Source organism: Cervus elaphus, chromosome 27 (assembly GCF_910594005.1).
Source record: "Cervus elaphus chromosome 27, mCerEla1.1, whole genome shotgun sequence".
NCBI lineage: Eukaryota > Metazoa > Chordata > Mammalia > Artiodactyla > Cervidae > Cervus > Cervus elaphus.
This window is the reverse complement of record NC_057841.1, coordinates 56,324,696-56,346,584: the sequence shown is the minus strand read 5'-3', so window position 1 is coordinate 56,346,584 and position 21,889 is coordinate 56,324,696. Positions and strand designations below refer to the sequence as shown.

The 21,889-nt window shown below is 40.0% G+C and overlaps 1 long non-coding RNA gene across 1 annotated transcript; it reads right to left on the bottom strand.

The window, feature by feature from the left end:
• Positions 1-12,153: 12,153 nt before the first annotated feature.
• Positions 12,154-21,323, bottom strand: LOC122685025. The gene is made up of 4 exons (XR_006338221.1): positions 21,233-21,323; positions 19,507-19,551; positions 17,037-17,172; positions 12,154-12,226 (listed from the first exon to the last, which is right to left on the bottom strand). It is a non-coding gene; the product is annotated as an uncharacterized LOC122685025 (long non-coding RNA).
• Positions 21,324-21,889: the final 566 nt, after the last annotated feature.

Genomic DNA, 21,889 nt, shown 5'->3' with positions numbered 1-21,889 from the left:
GCTACAACTTTAGGGATAGAATATTTGGAGCATTTATAATATTAACCATGTCACATTTGATTAAAGATATACATAACCACTTTTTAAAGACCTTGCTTAGCAAGAAAATGACTCTGAAATCCAGTGTAAAATTTTTTCCATCAATATACTTGCATATTAATATCACAGCTTAAGATTTCCAAAAAGAAAGGGACAGTTTATCTTGGCAAAAGTTCAAGCCTTTGTAAAATTATTAGGAAAATCTACTGGTATCCATTCAAACCACTCGAAGTTCCAGATTTTTTTTTCTTAACTCCAAAACATTGTTTGGGTAAAGTCAATTATCTCTTACCAAAAAAAAAAAAAAGAAAACAAACATCTAACTTACCTCTCAGTCTCCTACTTAAAACCGTGCCTCCTGCCTATTGCCCTGATTTATGTAATTACTCATCTGTTTTCTTTAATTAAAACATAAAACTTACGGGACCATAGACATTATTTAGACTTTTTTCTCATTTAACAGATATACAGAGTTGCTACAGAATAGACGTTTGCTAACCATCAGGTTCACCATTCCTGAATTCTGTCCTTTTGGTTTTGTTTTAGGCATTCACTGAGTCAAACACAAGTTGACATTTCTTTGAAAAGTTATAAGTAAGTAACCAAGCTGGGGCGGGGTGGGGGAAGGGGGCGGTAATAAATCAATCAGTGTGAATTGTGAAGCCAGCTTATTAAATGAAGTACAAAATGGAAAAATAAAATAATGTTTACCTCTTTGTCTGCCTGGAAAACACAAGTTTTTCTTTGAATTGGAAACCTTGCTCACAACTTACATTTTCTAATCAACCTCACCTGGTAAGCTGATGCAAAATCAATAATCATGACATTATTTCCTGATGACTTACCTTCTAGTTCTTATTTATAGTATTTGAACAAATGAATAGCTTGGTTTTAACTTGACAACTTGGCATTTTACATTTATCTTGCTTAATATTTTGGCCCGTGATACCTTTCACCAGACGTGACTTGGTCAACAAAACTTGGTTCCTTGCTAAAGAAGAAGCATTCATTCATCCATCCATTTATTTAACCAACATTTATTGACACCGACTTGGTGCCAAGTAGAGTCCTCTAGTAAATGCCTGTGGGTCCAGAGATCAAAGAAAGAGAACTCAGCCCAGTAGATACTCAAGCAAGCGATTACAGTACTTGGTGGTTTGTACTTTGAAAAAGGTACTTAACCCTTTGAGGACTCAAAGAAGGATGCCAAACTGGCTAGCCCGATTGGTGATGTTAAGGAAGGTGTTACCCATCAAAGCTCAGCTATGGATAAGAAGTAAGCCATGTGAAGAAAGAAGAGTCAGCCACCAAGAAAGAGTCAGCAGCCTATAAAGAAACTGGTGGAAATTTATGAAGTTAATTTAATAAAGGCTGGAAAGGAAATGAAACAAATCTCATGTGGGAAATTAGATTTTACTCTGAAGGCTCTTTGAAACCACAGAATTCTTTTAAGTATAAGAATGACAAAATAGAAATCATATTTTTGAAAACTTCCTCTAGTTCAAGCAGGGAGGATGGGTTGAAAGGGGAGAAGGAGAGCAAGGGAACCCAGGCAAGAAGTTGAGAAAAAAAGATCAATTTTAAGAAATAGTAAGGAGGTAATAAATAAATCTCCTTTATAAATTTAATTATGGCTCAATCCAATACCTAAAATTAAAATTTTGGCTAATAGAATTTTCAATGCATGTAACTTTTGTGATTGACCTCATTTATGTTAATAGTGGAAAATAGCCACTAGTGTGGAAATTCTGAGTTTATATAAACATGAAATAAGTATATATCTTTTACAAGAGGTTTTTTTTTTGTTTTTTTTTTTACTATATTGAATCCCTCTTTGCCAATGGATAGCAGTGTGCTTAAGACTTCCCAGGGAGCTCGGTGGTACAGAATACCCCTGCTAATGCAGGAGATGCAAGAGACTTAGATTCAATCTCTGGGTCAGGAAGATCCCCTGGAGAAAGAAACGGCAACTCACTCCAGTATTCTTGCCTGGGAAATCCCACCGGAGGAGCCGGGTGGGCTACAGTCCGTGAGGTCGTAAAGAGTCAGATGTGACTGAGCACACACATGCACACACACACGCACGCACACACACGCACACACACAGAAGCACGCTTAACATCTTTCCTGAAGCAGCGGTTTTCCCCTCCTCCACACCTACATCACCAGGGCAGTTTCTCTGATCCCCACTCTGTCCTCCGTCTTTCTCAGGACCATCCAGTGTCAATCCACAGGGAAGATCCTCTTAGTGGATACAAGCTCCCCTCCCCCGGGGTCCCCTCCTGTCCCCTCGTGTCTGTGGCTCCCAGTGCTTTAAGTCTCCCACTGGCTCACACTTGGAAAATTTCATAAAAACTTGAGTTGAAATCTTGCCTGTTGGTGTGGTAACCCCATTTTCCTCTATGTTCTGCCACAAGTCAGTTCTTGGTCCCATCATTCTGAGGAGGCACCTGCCTTTATGTGCATTTCAGGCTAGGAGGTAGCCCTGTGTTGTCAGTTCTCTGATGGGTTCAAAAATGTCCTGACCTTGTGGGTTATCCATCCTTTCCTTGGTGGGGTGAAAGTGACACTCTTTTCAGCTTTCTACATCTTAATACATGGGTGGTTTAAGCAACGTGGGCTTTCCAGGTGGCTGAGTGATAAAGAACCCGCCTGCCACTGCAGGAGACACGGGAGACATGGATTCAATCCCTGGGTCGAGATGATTCTCTGGAGGAGGAAACGGCAACCCACTTCAGAGGATTGCCTGGGAAATCCCATGAACAGAGGAGCCTGGTGGGCTACAGTCCATGGGGTTGCAAAGAGTTGGACATCACTGAACATGCACACATGTATGTTAGGCTACCTACTTAACCACTCTGAATTGCAATTTTCTCCTTTATAAAATAAGGACACTAACACTTACCTCTTTGAATTGTCATGAGGGTATTCTGAGATGTAAGCACCTAGTCCATAACAGTGAGTGAGTGAGTGAGTGAAAGTCGCTCAGTCATGTCGGAGTCTTTGTGACCCCATGGACTGTAGCCCACCAGGCTCCTCTGTCCATGGAATTCTCCAGGCAAGAATACTGGGAGAGGTTGCTATGCCCCCCTCCAGGGGATCTTCCTAATCCAAGGATCGAACCCAGGTCCCCCACATTGCCAGCAGATCCTTTACTGTCTGAGCCACCATGAAAGTCCACAATAGGTGCTTATTAAATGCATTCCCACCCTCAAATTGCCCACCAGTGTTTATTTATTACGAACTCATTACATCTCTGTTGCATAAGTCATGTTACTTCCACACACTTTCATGACTGGGTGGTAATTCAGGGGACCCTTTCACGTGACCTGTTTCAACACAAGTTTTCGCTCTTTCCAAAATCAAAATAGAAATGACAAAGATTACAAAATTCTAACCAGGGCAACTGATCAAAGTAGGTCTAATGTTATATTGGAGCCCATGAGATTTCTTTTGCCTTTTATTCATTTAATTGGTGTATTTAGACAATGTTGGGTACAAAATCTCTTACGATGTACAAGGAAAGATGTTCCAACCTGACCTCTAGAGGTCTACTCAGCTTACAGGAGAACAGGACAAGGGAGCAAAGGTTCGATGGAATTGGGTCCTCAGAAGCAGACCCCAGGGCCGGGCAAGTAAGAGAAGACATGTTGAAATCAGAATGGAAGGATGAAGCCTGTCCCCACCCTGCTGCAAAGTGAGAGAAGGCGCTGTTGAAGAATCTCCATAAAGCAGGGAGGCTGCTAGCTTGCCTTCCTCCCGCACCCTGCTCCTCTGCCATCTGCTCCCAGACCCACCTCCCCACGTGGACAACCTGAGCGAAACACAAACCACGCCACTCAAGACCGCACTTCTAACTGCCGTCCCCCCGTCTCAGCTCTCTCCCCAGAATGCTCCGGGTGCTGGCATTTTTAGAAAATTCATAAACGTATTTTCAAAACAAAACAATCAGCTATATAAGTGATCTGTGTTTGCTAAAAGATAACCTAATTTTCTTTAATGCTATTTTTTTCTGAATAATATTCTTAATTAAAATGTTTTTAAGATAAAAAATGTATTAATAGAAAATTTAGAAAATATAGAGAAGTCTAACCACACACACAGAAAAGTGCCTAGATTCTATCTCACTGTGAGAGGACCATCTTTAGTGTATTCTTGTCTTTTTATCTTAAAATTTCACAGTATATTTTATAATCTGCTTTTTAAACCATGTTTTCAAGATGTTGGAAAATATCATGAGTCTTCTGTATTTCACCATGCAATCATTCTGCTTTTAGGCATTTTTCCCAATATTTTGAATTTGCAAGTAAAACTATTAAAAATTTATTTGTACCATAAAGCACTTTTACATATTTCTGGTATTTATTGTATATATTTGGTATTTCTTTAGCATAGCATTTCAGTAATTGATCTCCTCTGACAAAGTCCATAACATATTAAAGCTTTCAGTACATGTTGCCAAGTTTTCTCCATCCTTATGTTTGGACTGATTAATACTGCCATTGGTTGAATATAAGATTGTCTATTTCACTTCTGCTCACCACTATTTGAGTGTATTTTATTCCCAGAGCTGTTAAGGAAAAAAAGTATTTGGTATTTAATTTTAACATTATTCTGTTGAAGTTTTTTTACTACTAAATTGTTACTCTGCTTTTTCATATTATTTGTTAATATCTTTTGTACATGTAACTGAAGAGACCTCAGTGATTTTATGAGAATATAATTGTCCTTTAGCTTTAAGAATAATATTCTCTTCAGGTGAATGAGTGTACCTCCACCTACTCTAAAGATGATGGTTTGTTCTTCAAATTCCAAGGAATCACAACCATAAGAGAATAAGTCATATTCTTTGGAGGAATTTATTGAGTATCTTGAAGAAATTAAAAGTGGCAAAAGAGGAACTTTTCTAAAAGTCGTAAGGCTTTCAGAGCCAGAAGCTCAGAGTTGAGCCTTCATGATGCCATTTATTGCTGGAGCACACAATTTCAAAAATACAATTTCCTCGAAATGAAAATCAGAGTTAGAAGGGCCTTCCTTTGTTCTTTTAAAGTGAGTTAAACATAACACAATGTTGAACTGGTGAAAATACATCAAAAATGTGTTAACGGTTATTATATTTTTTTACTGGGGTGAAATCTGAGCCTTTCAAAAGGGATTTCTTAGCTATACTGAGCTGGTTCAAAGCATCTGAATTTCACCCAGCATCAGCAATGGCCCAGGCAGGGACTCTTCTTATCTTCGCTTAAAACGTTCACTGCCTGGAAGCAGGCCTTTGATGTTCACTTCGAGAGAAAAGCTCACAGTGGGTGCGGGGCGCCCTTTCGTGTGATACAGCCGCAGCCGCTGTGACTCAAGCGCTGACAGTCGTACGTGAATAACATTTTTAGCTTCACTGCAAGCACCCCACCTTTTACCCTGGAGAGGGACAGATGTGCTGGTCAAACCAGAATCCTAGGTGGTCAAGTTCTGGACTTGGCGGCCAAGAGGCAGAGTAGAAAGACACCACTCCTCCCCTGGGCACAACAAAACCACAACTAGATTATCCAGTTCTGATGGAACCCTGCTTCTCAATCACACAGGTGAGAGGTCATCTTAAATCAGTAAAAAGGAAAGAGACTGACTTGCGGGTCAAGAATAAGTGGGGTAGAAGTCATTCCAAATCTAAAGAGGAAGTAAATGAGGGGATACTTCAAGGAAATCAAAGACCGTTGCCAGAAACACACCCAAAGGAGAAAACCAGAAAACCATGCCAAGACAGCTGATGAAAAAAGAGATACAGCAGCAACCAGGAGAACTGAATTAAAAAGAAAGATCAGAGTCCACTAGGCCTTAGCCTTGAAAAGAAGGCAAGTAGAGAAGATTTGGCCAGTTCTTTATATTAGAAAGCTATGTTGAAAGAGAGAGAGAGAGAAGGCTATGTTCCACTTCTCTGGGAAACAAGACTTTATCTGTCTTAGAGTAGTTGTATTCAGAAGTGCTGTCTGGCAGGTAGCCAGAATCATTCTAGATATTATCTGTGACTCACACACACAAAAAGTTTCCAACTTCTATTTTAAACTGCTATGAAAATATACTATAAAGTGTCAAAATCAAAATAGCATATGCGAAGATCTGGATATAAGTGACAAGGAAATGAGACATATAAGAAACAAGAAAGGTGCGTGCAGTTTCTATAGGTAATGAGTGGCAGAAGAACATTCCAGAAGGGAGCTCGGGCCAGGAACAAGACCCGCCTTCTAGGGAAGGAACTAATGAATGTTGTGAATGAGGGTACAGCGTCAACTCTCCCTGGGAGGGGGGAAGGCTCCATCCCCAAACAGCCGTTGGCATCTCTGGGCAGGACTGAGGCAGATGATGAGTCCCAGAGCTGCCAGACCAGCAGAGCGGCGCCTCCCAGCAGGTGTCCAGGGGGAGTGACCAGGACCGTAGGCAGAAACAGTCTACCTCCTGGCAAGTTCTGCAGCAATGGCGGGCTCTGCGTGATCAAGAAACCCTGGGCCATCGCCAAGGAGACTTAGCTTCATGGATGAGCCTCCCATCACTAGAGATGAAAGCAGATCACGATGATGGAAACAAAACCAGCGCTGGTTCCCAGCCCACTAAGAGGATGGTGGGAAAAACAGGATGTGAGAATGGAAAATCAGAATTGAGCCTATAACTAAGCCTGCAGTGGGGAACCTGGTGAGGAGGCTCCAGCATTTTGGTAAGCAAACGTGCCTCCTTACACTTCTGCATGGTGAGGACTCTGATGCTGGGAACCAACAGACCCCAGTAGAAACCCATACTCAACAGAGGGCCACCATATTCTGCTCAGGGACACAGCAAAGATGATTCGGGGCCCAGAGTAGGACCTTTGTTGAACTATTGGGAGCTCTTGCTCAAATGCCATCTCCAAAACTATGCCATCTTAAACTGTGGATTCTTTGGCCTCCTCCCCACAGGCCATATTTGGTAATATCTTGGCTTCTCTGGCTTCTCTGATGGCTTAAATGGTAAAGAATCTTCTGCCTGCAGTGCAGGAGACCTGGGTTTGTTCCCTGGGTCAGGAAGATCCCCTGGAGAAGGGAATGGCAACCCCTCCAGTGTTCTTCCCTGGAGAATTCCATGGACAGAGGAGCCTGGTGGGCTCAGTCCACGGGGTCGCAAAGAGTCAGACACAACTGAGCGAATAACACTTTCAGACATTAATGGTCATATCAGGGGTCGTTGCTAATGGCATCTGTCTAGTGAGAAGAGGGCAAAAGTGCTTCTAAACATGCTGCAAATGCACAAAGCAGGAATGGTGTGACTCCAAACGTCAGCAGTGTTGAGGTTGAGAAAAGTCGATCCCCACCTTCACTTCCATCACTTGCCATTTTCAACCGCCCTCTGACACTTGTTGCTCTTGGAAATTATTTTATTTATGCATTTCCACATGTATCACCCATTCCTCCTATTATAACATAAACTCTGGGACCTGTAACCTTGTTTTTCCTATTTACTGCTATATTCTCAGAACCTGACTTGTAGTAAGTACTGAATAAATATTCGTCACATGAATAAATTATGACATGAATGAATGATAGAATCAGTACCTGAAAAGGGGTAAAAATGTAAACCAGGGAAACTTTGACTCCAAACCCAGTCATTAGGAAGTAGGTTTGGGAGAGTTCAGCTTATAAGCAGGCTCAGTGATGCAGTAATTATTATATTATACCTGTGTGTCAGGTTCTCTACTGGAGTGTAAGCCCCCTGAGATGAGTGTCTGTATCTTCCTCATCTCTAGCACAGAGCCCAGCTGTGGTGAAGGGCACAGACCTTAGAGACAAGATAGCTATGAACTGTTACTCATTTGCAGTTCATTTGACATGTTGGTAGAAGCCCCAGATTTGGTCCTTTAGGTCACAGGAAGAATGTGTATTATGTGGGCAGTTCATGTAGAATCAGCACGTTTTATACCCTCCCCAAATTACACCTGAGATTATGTCTCATTCTTCCCAAATAAAGCATTGTGTCACAGCTTGGGAATTGAATATTTTGTTGTTCCATCATTTGACCTACACTGTTTATTTACTTGCAGAAAGGCTTGCAAATTCGATAAAAAAACTTTTAAATGATCCTGTGGCTTGTAAATAATAAATAAATAAAAATAAAGCAATAAAATATAACAATGATAAAATAAAAGTGATGTTCCTTATGTTTGCATAAGACAAGAGTACCCTGTTCTATACACCCCACTGTACCCTTCCCTTCAGATGGCTGTAGGAATAACAAAATGACACACCAAGATGGTCACTTTCAAATAGGTAAAACAGAGATAAAACTCCCAAATAATATTCATTTAAATACGCAAATGCTGAGAAGAATAAAGAGAAATTTCTTCAGTTGTGGATTTTTTTTTTTTTTTTGGAATGGGGGAAGTGCTAGAGTATACAGTGGATCACAAACTAACCATATGGAAAAATAATATGGTAGGAAACATAAATATGAGCCAAATATATGAAAACCCCTTTTAACCTGCCTGGTATATAGTTTATTCATAGTTACTGCTGTTCTTCCCCACTCGCACATCCCACCACGGCGCTTCTAATGATCCACAGTGCCCTGAAGCCTTCACTAGCTACTGTAGGACCTTGTGACTCCAAATTTATGGAAATGGCGACTGTTCAGAAAATGAAATACATTATTAAAAGGTGGGAAACAAGTCTGGTTAAAAAAAAGGCTAGACGAATTGAAATGATTCAATCTAAATAAAAATGGGCTATTTAAGAGCTAAATAGTATAGTCTTGCAGAATTATACTTTTGAAATTATCTGTCAAATATAAATATTTGAAATTTGAAATAAATACTTATCGGAATCTACTATGTGCCAATGGGTGCAACAAAAAGTAATACAGAAGGCCTATCCTCATGGATCTTAAGTAGTACAAGTTAGCTAGGATTTTCTTATTCACTTAATGCGTATTTCTTAAGGACCAATTATGCTACATGCTAAAGAACTCCTATTATTCCTTATAAAATGAGCTATACATGTGTTTATCTACAATTATAGATAAACTTCAGATTATTTATCATCCTGATGACTAGTAAAACTGTAAAATAATTAGAAAGTGGTAACTCCAAATCAGGAATTGAATGGTCTAACCAGTGATGTTTTAAATATCTCATAAAATATTCCTAATCAAAACAACAAGGGGAAGGGAAGGCCCATATGCATTATTAGAAATCTAAATTAATGTATTTACTAAAATGTGAGCACTTCTGAACACATACAATTAAAATAACTCAGCTAGTAAAAATTAATAGTGAGTGTCCACTGAGGTCCAAGTATGAGATTTTAAACAATTTAAAATTTCTCAGGAGATTTAATTTGTAAGTTTTGTTTGGAAATACTTTCTCACTATTTGGCAAATGAAACATTCCTCTCCTGATCATATATATATAAGTTTTTTGTACATAGCTAGATCTGTGAAGTGAAAGCACAAGTTGCTCAGTCATGTATGACACTTGGTGACCCCACACAGTCCATGGGATTCTCCAGGCCGGAATACTGGAGTGCATAGACGGTCCCTCCTCCAGGGGATCTTCCCAACCCAGGGATCGAACCCAGGTCTCCAGCTTTGCAGGAGGATTCTTTACCAGGTGGAGTCTTGAGCCACCAGGGTAATTCTATTTTTTGCATGCCTAGTACATGATTCTGATTTTTAATATTTTTAATTAGAATTTGAGTTGTTTTAATGCCATTCTTAGACTAAGACTTTTGAACCACTGATTCTCAAACTTGTCTGGACATCTATAAAGTTTTTAAAACTATGGATTACTAGTTCCAATCTAAAGGTCTTGATTTAGTAAGTCTGGAATATCATCAATTGTAATTTAAATCTGCTAGAATTATTATTCAAAGTAAAAATTTAAATTAATGAATTTACTATTTAATCTACATTGTTATTTTCTTCTGTAATTTCTGTCCTTAAGCACATAGTAGAGTCTTAAGTCTTTAATTAATTTATTTACAAGATTATAGAAAAGTAACAATTTAATTTTAAAATAGAGATTCAAATTAACTTTTGGTAGTATTAAAGTGAATAGAATATGGTTGCTTAAAATGTAATTAAACTCAAAAGGGAAACTGATGAAACACAATAAAATTCACTATAAAGGAAACAATTATTATAAATTCTAAAATTTTTAAAAATCTCCCCCTTATAAAATGTGATATGTCTGTCATTTGTGTACAGAAGAATGCAATGTTCTGAACTGAAACCAACACATATTAAAAACTAAATGGCTTATTTTACTACAATCTTTTATAGAAAATGTCTTAAAGACATTCTAAATGAACAAATTGGGTTACTTTCCATATGAAATTATATTATTTTGAAATATAGAAAAAAGAGAAGGTTCTTAGCCTAAGTGTTCAGTTCTCTTTAAAATTTTTTTATTAACATTGGTTTACAATGTGCTAGTTTCTGGTGTACAGCTCTTAAAAGAAAAATAGTTTTAATAGTTTTGGAAGTCCTAACTGTTGGTATGGTGAAAATGAAGGCAATTTTTCCCTTATTCACTGTCTAAATTTCTCTTCTTCAGTTGGCATCATGGTAGCTGCTATAGGTATAATGTAGCAATGGTAGTAGACACAGAGTCAGCTCTTGAAGAGGGAGCTATAGTTTGAGGAAAGAGCCAGTGAGGGGAGATGGTTGTAGGTTAATTTGTGGTGGAAATAACGAATTTGTAGTGGAATAACTTGCCATAGAACATTCTGATGACTGGTGGTAGTTCCACTAGATTAAAGTGATAATGGTGGCTCTGCAGTTGCAGGTTCGGATGAACAGGTGTAAATTACCCGTGGCTGAAGTAGAGTGACGGACCACTGGTTTTGTAAGTTAAGTGGGAGCTACAGTAGTTGTGGCTTAAGTGGAAGTGGTAATGGTCACCGGTGGAGGAAGTGGTGATTTTATTGTCCTGCTGTAGAGTCGGAAGCCAGGATTTCACTTGAATTTGTGGTGGTAGCTGCTGTGGTTGTAAGTTCATTTGAAGTGGTGGAGGTTGTAGGTTCGGGTGAAGTGGTGGTTTCCGGTTCCGTTGAACTGGTGCTCACTGTAGACTGCCAAGTACTGGAGGTTGTAGGTTCGGGTGAAGTGGTGGTTTCCGGTTCCGTTGAACTGGTGCTCACTGTAGACTGCCAAGTACTGGAGGTTGTAGGTTCGGGTGAAGTGGTGGTTTCCGGTTCCGTTGAACTGGTGCTCACTGTAGACTGCCAAGTACTGGAGGTTGTAGGTTCGGGTGAAGTGGTGGTTTCCGGTTCCGTTGAACTGGTGCTCACTGTAAGCTGCCAAGTACTGGAGGTTGTAGGTTCGGGTGAAGTGGTGGTTTCCGGTTCCGTTGAACTGGTGTTCACTGTAGACTGCCAAGTACTGGAGGTTGTAGGTTCCGGTGAAGTGGTGGTTTCCGGTTCCGTTGAACTGGTGTTCACTGTAGACTGCCAAGTAGTGGAGGTTGTAGGTTCGGGTGAAGTGCTGGTTCCCGGTTCCGTTGAACTGGTGCTCACTGTAGACTGCCAAGTAGTGGAGGTTGTAGGTTCGGGTGAAGTGCTGGTTCCCGGTTCCGTTGAAGTGGTGCTCACTGTAGACTGCCAAGTACTGGAGGTTGTAGGTTCGGGTGAAGTGCTGGTTCCCGGTTCCGTTGAACTGGTGCTCACTGTAGACTGCCAAGTACTGGAGGTTGTAGGTTCGGGTGAAGTGCTGGTTCCCGGTTCCGTTGAAGTGGTGCTCACTGTAGGCTGCCAAGTAGTGGAGGGTGTAGGTTCCGGTGAAGTGCTGGTTCCCGGTTCCGTTGAAGTGGTGCTCACTGTAGGCTGCCAAGTAGTGGAGGGTGTAGGTTCGGGTGAAGTGCTGGTTCCCGGTTCCGTTGAAGTAGTGTTCACTGTAGACTGCCCAGTAGTACAGGGGGGTGCATGTGTCGGGTGTCCTGTGGGTAGCTGGATACCAATAGAAGAGTTGTTATGATAATTAATAATATTAGAAAATTATAATTATCATTTTAATAATTAACACTCATAATTAACAATGAATAACAATAATGTTGATAATTGTTATTATTCACCAGGGTTATTATGAGCACTCCAATTGTTGTGGTTATCAGACAGGCTAAGAAACAAACCAGAAAGATGTTCCACAGAGTCAGCTTAAGGCAGCAATTTTCTTTCACCTAAGAAGAGTGTGAATAAAAAATATTAGTAGTGAAAACAAAAACGCTTGTCATTTATCATCTCTTTTGTGTTATCTATAACCCAATGTATTAACACTATTGAATCCCTATATGTCTCTGAAGCATTTTAGACTTAAAGTCCACATTTTTATTCAGATGGAAGTAATTGCATGCTTTCTGTAATATTATAAGCAATCACAATCTGTTAATATCACGTCTTCTTTCATCCTATGTTCTAATGCTAAGTATGAGGTCTTCTGTCTTTTCACATGAGCAGAACAATACTTGAATGGTAGGTTCTCCTCCTTATACCCACTACACCCCTGAATATTGTCATTACCCCAACCTGCACCGTTTCCAAAATCACTTCTTCAGGAAACCTGTGCTCTAACCATCAGGTTCTCTCCTTCCAGCTTGTTCAATTATTGCTGTAACAGCGTTTCTTTAGTTTTATTAGACTGTCCAGCCCAGCAGCCCTGGCTTCACTCAGATCTTTCCTCATCCACCTTTTGTTCCCAGGCCCATTTTTCAGCACAGATGCCAGCTCCCTAAAGCCTCTTGCACTTCCCTCTGGTCGGTTTTCCTAGTTGGCAAACAAGTGACTGCTTACACCCGACCTTCCCTTGAACGGTCACATGGCTGGGCAAAGTCACGTCCTTGAGCACATCAGAATTAACAGAAATGTGTGGTCATCATTCTCAGATGGATTTTCTGTACTGCTCTACCATCCTATTATAACTCTGATTAAGATCTGCTCTCCTTTGAAAATAATTCCTTCAGCTTCTTCCCTGTCTTGAAACCTGAAACCTCCACCCACCAACCCTCACACACAAATTGTCCCTCCTCATTCCTATCAATTGACTTCACTTCCTTTCCACTTCATTGGGAAACTTGAAATCATCCAATGGAAACTCTCAAATCCCCACTAGGTACCAAACCCATCAATCCATTCTCTTCTTTTCCTGATTCATACAAAAGATGCTATCCCTCCTTCTGCCTGAAGCTGACCTACCAATCTGCTTTTGGATCCCATCCCCTCTGCCTTCCTCAGCAACTTTTTTGTTTTATCCTTCCTCCAGGACTGAATACTCACCATTTTTCCCTTAAATGACTGCCTCCTTTTACCATTTAAACACACTGAAATCTCTCCTCTCATCTTAAACAAGAAAATCTCCTTGGTTTCAAATACCCATCTAGTGGCTTCCCTGGGGGCTCAGTGGTAAAGAATTCACCGCCAACGCGGGAGGCTCAGGTTTGATCCCTGATCTGGGGAAATCCCACCTGCCGAGGAGCATCTAAGCCGGTGCACCACAATTATTGAGCCTGTGCTCTAGAGCTCGGGAGCCACAACTACTGAGCTCACGCGCCACAAGTACTGAAGCCTGCGTGCCCGAGGCCATGTGCTCTGCAACCAGAGAAGCCACTGCAAAGAGAAGCCCGCACACCGCAAGTAGAGAAAAAGCCTGTGCAGCAGTGAAGATTCAGCGCAGCCATAAATAAGTAAATTAAAATACCCTCCTAGCTACTTCTCTTCCTCTCTCTTTGGAGAACAAAATTTCTCGAGTGGTCTAAATGCAGTGTCTCTATCTGCACACTCTTCAGCCCAATCCAGTTTAGCTTCTGCTTCTGCCAGGCCTCTGAAACACCTCTTAACAGAGTCACCAATAGCACGCATTCACCAAAATCTAACTGATGGACTTTAGCCCTCATCTTTAAGCCCTCAATAGCATTTGCCAATGAAGATCACTCCTCTTCTTTCTTGAATGATTATTTCCATTCTCACTGGTTTTCTCCTAACCTCTGGGGATCGTCTCAGTTTCTTTTGAAAGTTCTGATCCACTTTCAATCTTTATTGTTGACATTCTTATATGCATGCTAAGTTGCTTCAGTTGTGTCTGATTCTTTGCAGCCCTACAGACTGTAGCCTGCCAGGCTCCTCTGTCCATGGGATTCTCCAGGCACGAATACTGGAGTGAGTTGCCACGTCCTACCTCCAAGGGATCTTCCTAGCCCAGGGGTCGAATCCGCATCTCTTATGTCTCCTGCATTGGCTGGCAAGTTCTTTACCACTAGCGCTACCTGGGAAGCCCTGTCATTCTTAGACCCTTGTATTTTTTTCACACTAAGTCTTAGGGTAGTGAGCTTTTTCTGTGAAGGACCAAATAGTAAACATTTTCAGCTTTGTGAGCCATACAGTTTTTGTTATAACTCTACCAATCTGCCATTATAGTTTAAGCAGCAATAGACAGTAAACAAATGAGCATGGCTGTGTTCCAATAAAGCTTTATTCACAAAAATAGGCAGTGGGCCAATGTAACCACTCTATTCTTTCTCCCCCCTATGATTTTAATTTCTATCTGTATCCAAATGACTCTCAAGTTTATCTTCAATACAGCTTTCCCCTCTATCCTTTCAATGCTTACACAATAGCATATTTCAGAAGGCTCAAAGGTATCACACTGAGTCCAAATCTTAGGTTATTATCTTGCTAGGGAAACCTGGCCAACTCTCAGATGTCATTAAATGGCACCACCATCCATTCGATTCACTTTCATAAAGTGGAGCAAAGGGATTATCCTTGAAATCTCCCAATCCATTACCAAGCCCTTTTAACTTTATCTGCTAAACATGTCCCAATATTACTGCCTTTATCTCTGTTGATACCACTTTAGTCCAAGTTTCCTTTTTCTCTTGACTAGTACAGTAGCCCCGAGCCACACTGTCCTCCACTCAGCTTCTTTAATGTACCATACTCACTTCTAAGGTAGGACTTTGGCACAAACGGTCCTGCTATTTGGGAATGCCTTTCCCAAACTTCACTCACCATGCAGAAGGCTGCATGCTTTACCTTCAACAGAGCAAGGTCTTCTCAGGCATCTGGTTTTACCCCAATACCTGAGTATCGGACAGTGATTGTGTTACCAGGAGGGGAATGATACACTGTAAAGGTTTTCCAAACTGTTCTTAGAGTATTCCTAAATCTTTAAGTTTTACTGATCACCAAGTGATGAACCGCTCCTAATAATAAGCCTTTTAGTTACCTATCATCCAGCCTGTAAGTAGCTTCCTGAGACCCAAGATGACTATAGGCACAGAGAATCTAGCTGAGTTCATTATGTCCTTCCCAGGCTTAAAATATCTGAAAGTGCACAATGAAAGAACTCTCGGAAACTTTCCAATGATGACAGTGCAAAATAAAACAAGGTCTGCAAATTTCCTGGCACTGTGAAACCTACATAAATTTTCAATTGTTTGATATGATTAATTATCTCATTATCATTTGGATGAGAGCATGACCCTCACAGAATGGAATACAACTACACCACTCATGCCTTCCAGGCAGACTAGAGCAGGTCTTAAATGTCACAAAATACAGACTGTGATATTTGTCGAAAGGTCAGGGTTTTGTGCAAATGGTGACAGCTGCAAGGCAATAGGGCAGAATGAGGACAGGGGTCCCTCAGGCCAGGCAAGTGAGGGCCACTAAGACCAAGTTAGTCCTAGAGAAAGTGTCATCTTCTTCACCAAGACTGAAGGTACTATAATACTGCCTTAAGAAAAATTTATAAAAAAGCAGCTTAATGAAATAAAGTGCCAATAGTCAGACAACAGGACACTTCTCCTATTTCAATCACTTCTGACAAAAGCAATATGGGTTCTGGAAAATCTTTTAAATTTCCTTGGTCACGTTTCCCCTAATTGTTAAATGATGGAATGGAACTAGATACCACATCCGCATCATTAGCTGCACATTAGATTCACCTGAAGTTTTTAAGAAATATTGTTACATGTATCCCACCACTACAGTTTCCAACTTAACTGTTCTAGGGCGGGGCTCAGCCATCAGTAGTTCTTTAATTGGGTGTTTTTAATACACAGCGAGGTTTAAGAACTACCAGATTCGATGTTATCTAAGGCCTCTTTCAATTCTGCTTTTTGCCTCTGAAACAAGTAGAAACATTTTCTATCTCCACTCATTTAACTCACTTATTATTTCACACTGACCTAGCAACAGTATCAACAGTTTATATTTTTTCATCGAGTAACAAAGTTCATACTTTTTCTACTGAACCTCCACAGCAAGACTTCACAATGGAGGACGGGCATTCCAGAGTCAGGGTAACCCAGCCAAATTGCCAAGCAGTATAAGTAATTTATAGTCAATGCCAAGTTTCTAAACTGGAGCTGAAGATATAGGGATACAGCCCTGAGATAAAGTTAAGTCAGCTAATAGCCAAGATCAAGAACCAAGGAAGGATTAATCTAGTCTCCAAAGCTAGCAGAGAAGATCTGGAAAATAGAGCCAGGATCCCATGTCAAGGTTATGTGCACTAGAGGTCAGAACCAAGAGAGCTATGGACAGTGCCACATACAGGTTCAGAGGCTGGAACAGTATAGGAAAAGAAGATGATCACAGTAGAGTACGATTCTCGAAGTTTCGCACATGACGCAATCTCTCATCAGAGCCTCATTAGTGAATTCATCTCCCCGTTGCTGACGCATTTGCTCCATTCTCCCTCCCCAAACGTGTTTGTACTTTGTAATTATTCCTTCTATTTTCATACATTATCTGAGAATATTTGAATCCCCAACGTTCAAAGAACGTTAGCTCTATGAAAACAGAGACTATCAACTGCTCTTCTTCTTGTGGATTGCCTCGTGGTGACTTATGCTGAGAACACAGCAAATGCTCAAAGTGAACGTAGGTGAATTAAAGGATTAAATACATGTCCTGGGAAAGAATAGACCAAATACATCTCCACAGAGAGCACGTTCCAACCTGGATAAAAGGTGCTCCCCTTAACATTACCTGTGCGTGGCATTCCTGACTCTGCAGGGACTCCTGGGTTCACACTCACCCTGGTTAAGATGGAAGGGACATCACTTGATTGTTCATGCCAGTATGTGGCGCTGTGAGCCTCTTGGTTATTTGAACACGTGGCTGACTATAGAGATGAAGTGTTAAGTGAACAGAAAGCATGGTGCTAAATTTCTAAAATTAAACTCTTCAGTCAAAAATAAACAAGGCTGTTGCTGTTATTATTTAAAGGGATAACCCAAGACTTTAAAAAGAAGTAAATATTTTCTTATCCTCTGAGGACAAAAAAAAAAAAATCTACACAGATTAGTGTATGTTAACTTTTAAACAATTTTTATAAGTTATCCAGAATTTCAGATCGGGAATGTATATAATCCATCTTCTCTGTTACATTACAAACATATTAATTTATTAAATACCTTAATGTTGCAAGATGTTGTAGGTGGAGCATATTTAAGGGAGCATGTATGCATATGAGGAATAGAATGTTAGAGCTGAAAAAGTTCTTCCAGCTTATCAGATACAACCTGTTCAGGTTATTTTGGAAATGAGAATACTGAAGCAAAAAGAGTGGACATTGGAAGTAGTAGTACCATTATTATCCCATGATGACCCAATAATGAGCATTGATGCTCAGACTTTCCAGTGTTAGAGCTAGCGTAATTTCTACTCTACTACATTACATATGGCATATTATTATATTGAACTACAGTAATATGTTAATAAAGTGTATACTACACTACACTATACCAATGAAAAATTCTCACACATAGATTCCTTTGCATAATCCACATCATGCTCTATGTAGTGGAACTTGCAAGCCCAAGACAAGGACACAGAAGGTAAATCTTTTGTCCAGTTTGTGACTTGTTTTTGGGTTCCTCTTCAGCATGAAAGTGAAAGTGAAAGTCACTCAGTCATGTCCAACTCTTTGCAACACCATGGACTATACAGTCCATGGAATTCTCCAGGCCAGAACACTGGAGTGGGTAGCCTTTCCCTTCTCCAGGGGATCTTCCCAACCCAGGAATCGAACCCAGGTCTCCCACACTGCAGGCAGATTCTTTACCAGCTGAGCCACCAGGGAAGCCCAGGAATACTGGAGTGGGTAGCCTGTCCCTTCTCCAGCGGATCTTCCTGACCCAGGAATCAAACCAGGGTCTCCTGCATTGCAGGCGAATTCTTTACCAGCTGAGCCACCAGGGAAGCCCCCTCTTCAGCATAGAGCAGTATAAAAATAGTTCTCAACAACAACAACAAAAGTCTCTACTCACAGGGAGTTTGCATGCTAATATAACAGGGAGGAAAACATTTGTGTATAATTAAACAAATACAGTAATTGCTAAATATATTTGAGAAAGGGGGGTGATAAAAATTGAAAATGGGTGAGTTCAGTGGGAAAGATTGGGAGGAAGAGTTGTGTTAAAAAAGAGGAGAAAGAATAAGAAGAAATGAAAATGGGAGAGGAGGAAGTTCAGAAAAATATGGATCTGGGCAAAAAGTTTTATTACATCTCAAAAATGACATAGGATTGCCTGAGGGTCTCCATCTCATAGGAAAATAATACTGATTTTCTAGTTGTGAGTCAAGGACATCTCTGCCATTTCTTGCTAAAAAGGAGGCTACTAGGATTCCTCACACTTGTAGATTTGCTCTGAGGGTTAATGATTAGAGGCTCAGACGGTAAAAAATCTGCCTGCCATGCAGGAGACCTGGGTTCAATCCCTGGGTCAGCAAGATCCCCTGGAGAAGGGCACAGTAACCCACTCCAGTGTTCTTGCCTGGGAAATCCCATGGACAGAGGAGCCTGGCAGGCTACAGTCCATAGGGTCACAAACAGTTGGACATGACTGAGCGACTTTCACTTCACTTAATGATTTATGAAAAGGGTTAGAGTGATGTCTGACATAGAGTATGCTTTCAGTAAGTATTAGCTATCATTATCCTTAGTATGGTATTGGTGCTTTTATTTCTAATGCTGCAACTGCTAGTCATCTCTTATCGTGTTGATAACCCATTACAAAATAGCTCTAAAAATTGCTAACCCATCAACCAAAGAGTTGCATAAAATTGTCAAACTAGCATTGTATAAAGTCATTGCTCCACTGGGAACTATTATCAACAATACTAAAAATAAATGATCGCTATTAAATATAGATAAGATGGAATTCTCTTGTCAGTAAAGACTTCGCTAAGTTTGATTTTTCTATAAGGGTTATATCAAAGGGGTAAAGGAAACAGCTCTAGTTTTATTGCATAGGATTAATCAAAGTCTGTGTTATTCACTAGGTAAATCTGAGTCAGGTTGGATTTATCTTTAATAACCACCCAGCTTATTTTCCTACCTGATGATTTCCATCACTTTAGTTATTACCCAGTTTGCCTGTGGCTGGTAAACTTGGATATTTTGAAGGACTTGGATATTTTCATGTGCTTTGTAAACAAAATAAGACTCACTCACCAGGCCACTTTTCCAGAATTTTCTGGCATGGATAGAATCTCAAACCTTTCAAAGAAGGAAAATGATGGGTGGCACATTACCAAAATTGTGGAGAACCTGTGATCTAGGCTCAGCTTCTGGGTAATATTACAGCCCCAGTAACAATTTTTGCTGTGTCATGGTTGCTCTGACAAGTGAAGTCTTTCTAGAAAATAGGAATCATTGAAGAGCTGTGAATAACGTTTAATTAGAGAGTCAGCTTTAGCTAAGAATGACCATAGGCAACTGAAGTACATTAACAATTACCAAGGAAAGTTCTCTAAGCTTTTCCCCTCACTTTATAAGGATTAATTTCTCATATCTCCCAACAGAAAAACAATATACCAAAATTTATTTTCTTTATGAGTTTCATTTTTTAATTCTATTATTTAATTTGATCTTAAGAGAAAATATTTTTATTACTATGCCTTAAATATCTATGGTAATTGAAACATTTTCAGCTAGCCAGACATATGCTGAAAAATATGCTTGAAATAATATTTGTAAACATCTTCAAGTTTGCTATTTTTTAGAGAAACTATCAAGATGAATACTTGGCTAAAGGGATTTTTTTCCCACCTGACTATTCCAGCATTCTGAAGATCCAATTATAGAGTGTCAAACTCAGAGACAAATGACAAAGAGAATAGCCTCAGGATGGTCCTTTGTGTGATGACTCAAAGGACAAATTCCTTTTCTTTCAGTAAACCAAGAATCCTCTGTGGGATTCTTATTCAAGTAACCAACAGGACTTGATCTTCTTAGGCTTAATTTATAGGTGAGTAAATTCAGGCCGATTGCCACAGCTCCAAACTGTAAAGACAAAATATTGCCTGTATTTTTCAGGTGTGAACTTTAACTTATCATTTCAATTTTTAGCACAGTTCTATCCTTGGCTCTGGGCTTCCCTTGTGGCTCAGTGGTAAGAACCTGCCTGCCAATGAGGAGATGTGGGTTCGATCCCTGGGTAGGGAAGATCCCCTGGAGAAGGAAATGGCACCCAGAGGAGCCTTGGGGTCTACAGTCCATGGGGTTGCAATGAGCTGAACACGACTCAGTGACTTAACAGCTATATCCTTTGTTCTACTCTCTAAAAGACCACTTTAAACTATGCAGTGAAGACTGGATTCTTGGTATAAAGCCCTTAAAAATAGACAGAAAGGTCATATTTTCATACAAAGTAGAGATTTTTCTCAGGATTTCTTTCACCTAAAGAGGATATCCGGGATTAGTATCTGGATTTCTAGTATATTTAGAAATGTGAATTCTGACAGGTTTAGAAGTTATATCTAGAATCTAAGTATGAAGTTGTAAAAATGTAACTTCAAACTAAACCCAAGATGTCTTTGGAGCTTTATGAATTTTATCAATTTGCTCAAGCAAATTCCTCTCTGAATCATGTCTCACCATAGTGGTGAGTACTAAAAGTTAAATGAATTTATTTTATATCATGTGGTCATGGAAACATTTCTAACTCTGTATAAAAGTAAATGTAAAAACTAACTTCTAAAGTACAATAGAGCAGAATATAGCGTGAAAATTTGAAGGAAAAAATGAATACATGGTTACTCTTCCTTTTGGAGAAGGATGTAAAATTGTGACTGACTACATTGCAGTAAAGAAATTAGATTGCTATTAAATGCTGAAAGTCAGACTACAATACAGGCAGCAATATAGGCAAATATTAAAACAGAGCGATCATACTCACTGCCGAGTTTCCAGAGTGTTCAATATTCAGTGTGTATTTTCCTTGCTTTCCGTGCATTCTTGAGCTTGCAGTTCTACAAACTGAAGTCCAAAAATATTTTCAGTCCATTCATTGCCCTATATATCTGCAACCCTGAGGAATAATTATAATGACTGGTCTGATCCATCAGCGCAGGTGTGGATGAAACTGAATAATAAATAATTATTCACTAAAACAGAATCCACCTTAGAGAAGGAAATGAGGTATTAATTACAGCAAGACTCAAGAAATCCCGCTTCTGAGAGCTACTATGACTATCCCTTCAACAATCCTCCTGACAGAAAGGAATCCCATAAATCTCACACAAGTCTTCCTCTTACTCCTTTCCGCACCATTTTTCAGACACCTGCCTTCTATGTTAGGACCAACCTAAGAAAAAAAAGTGAGGTGGAAGTTTGTCCTTGTTTTGTCTTTACTCACCCTTGAATGCCTTCTCAGCCCTGTAAGCACCCATGGCCTTAGCGTGACTTCGTCTTTTAAGTCTCAAGATAGGTGTCTGAAAGTTCATTGGGTCAGTTGATCAGTAGTTCACATGCATTTAAAATACATTACAACCAATGTTCTAGGCAATAATATGTTGAAAATCTTGAGGAAACCTTTTTCTGGTCAAGAAATCTA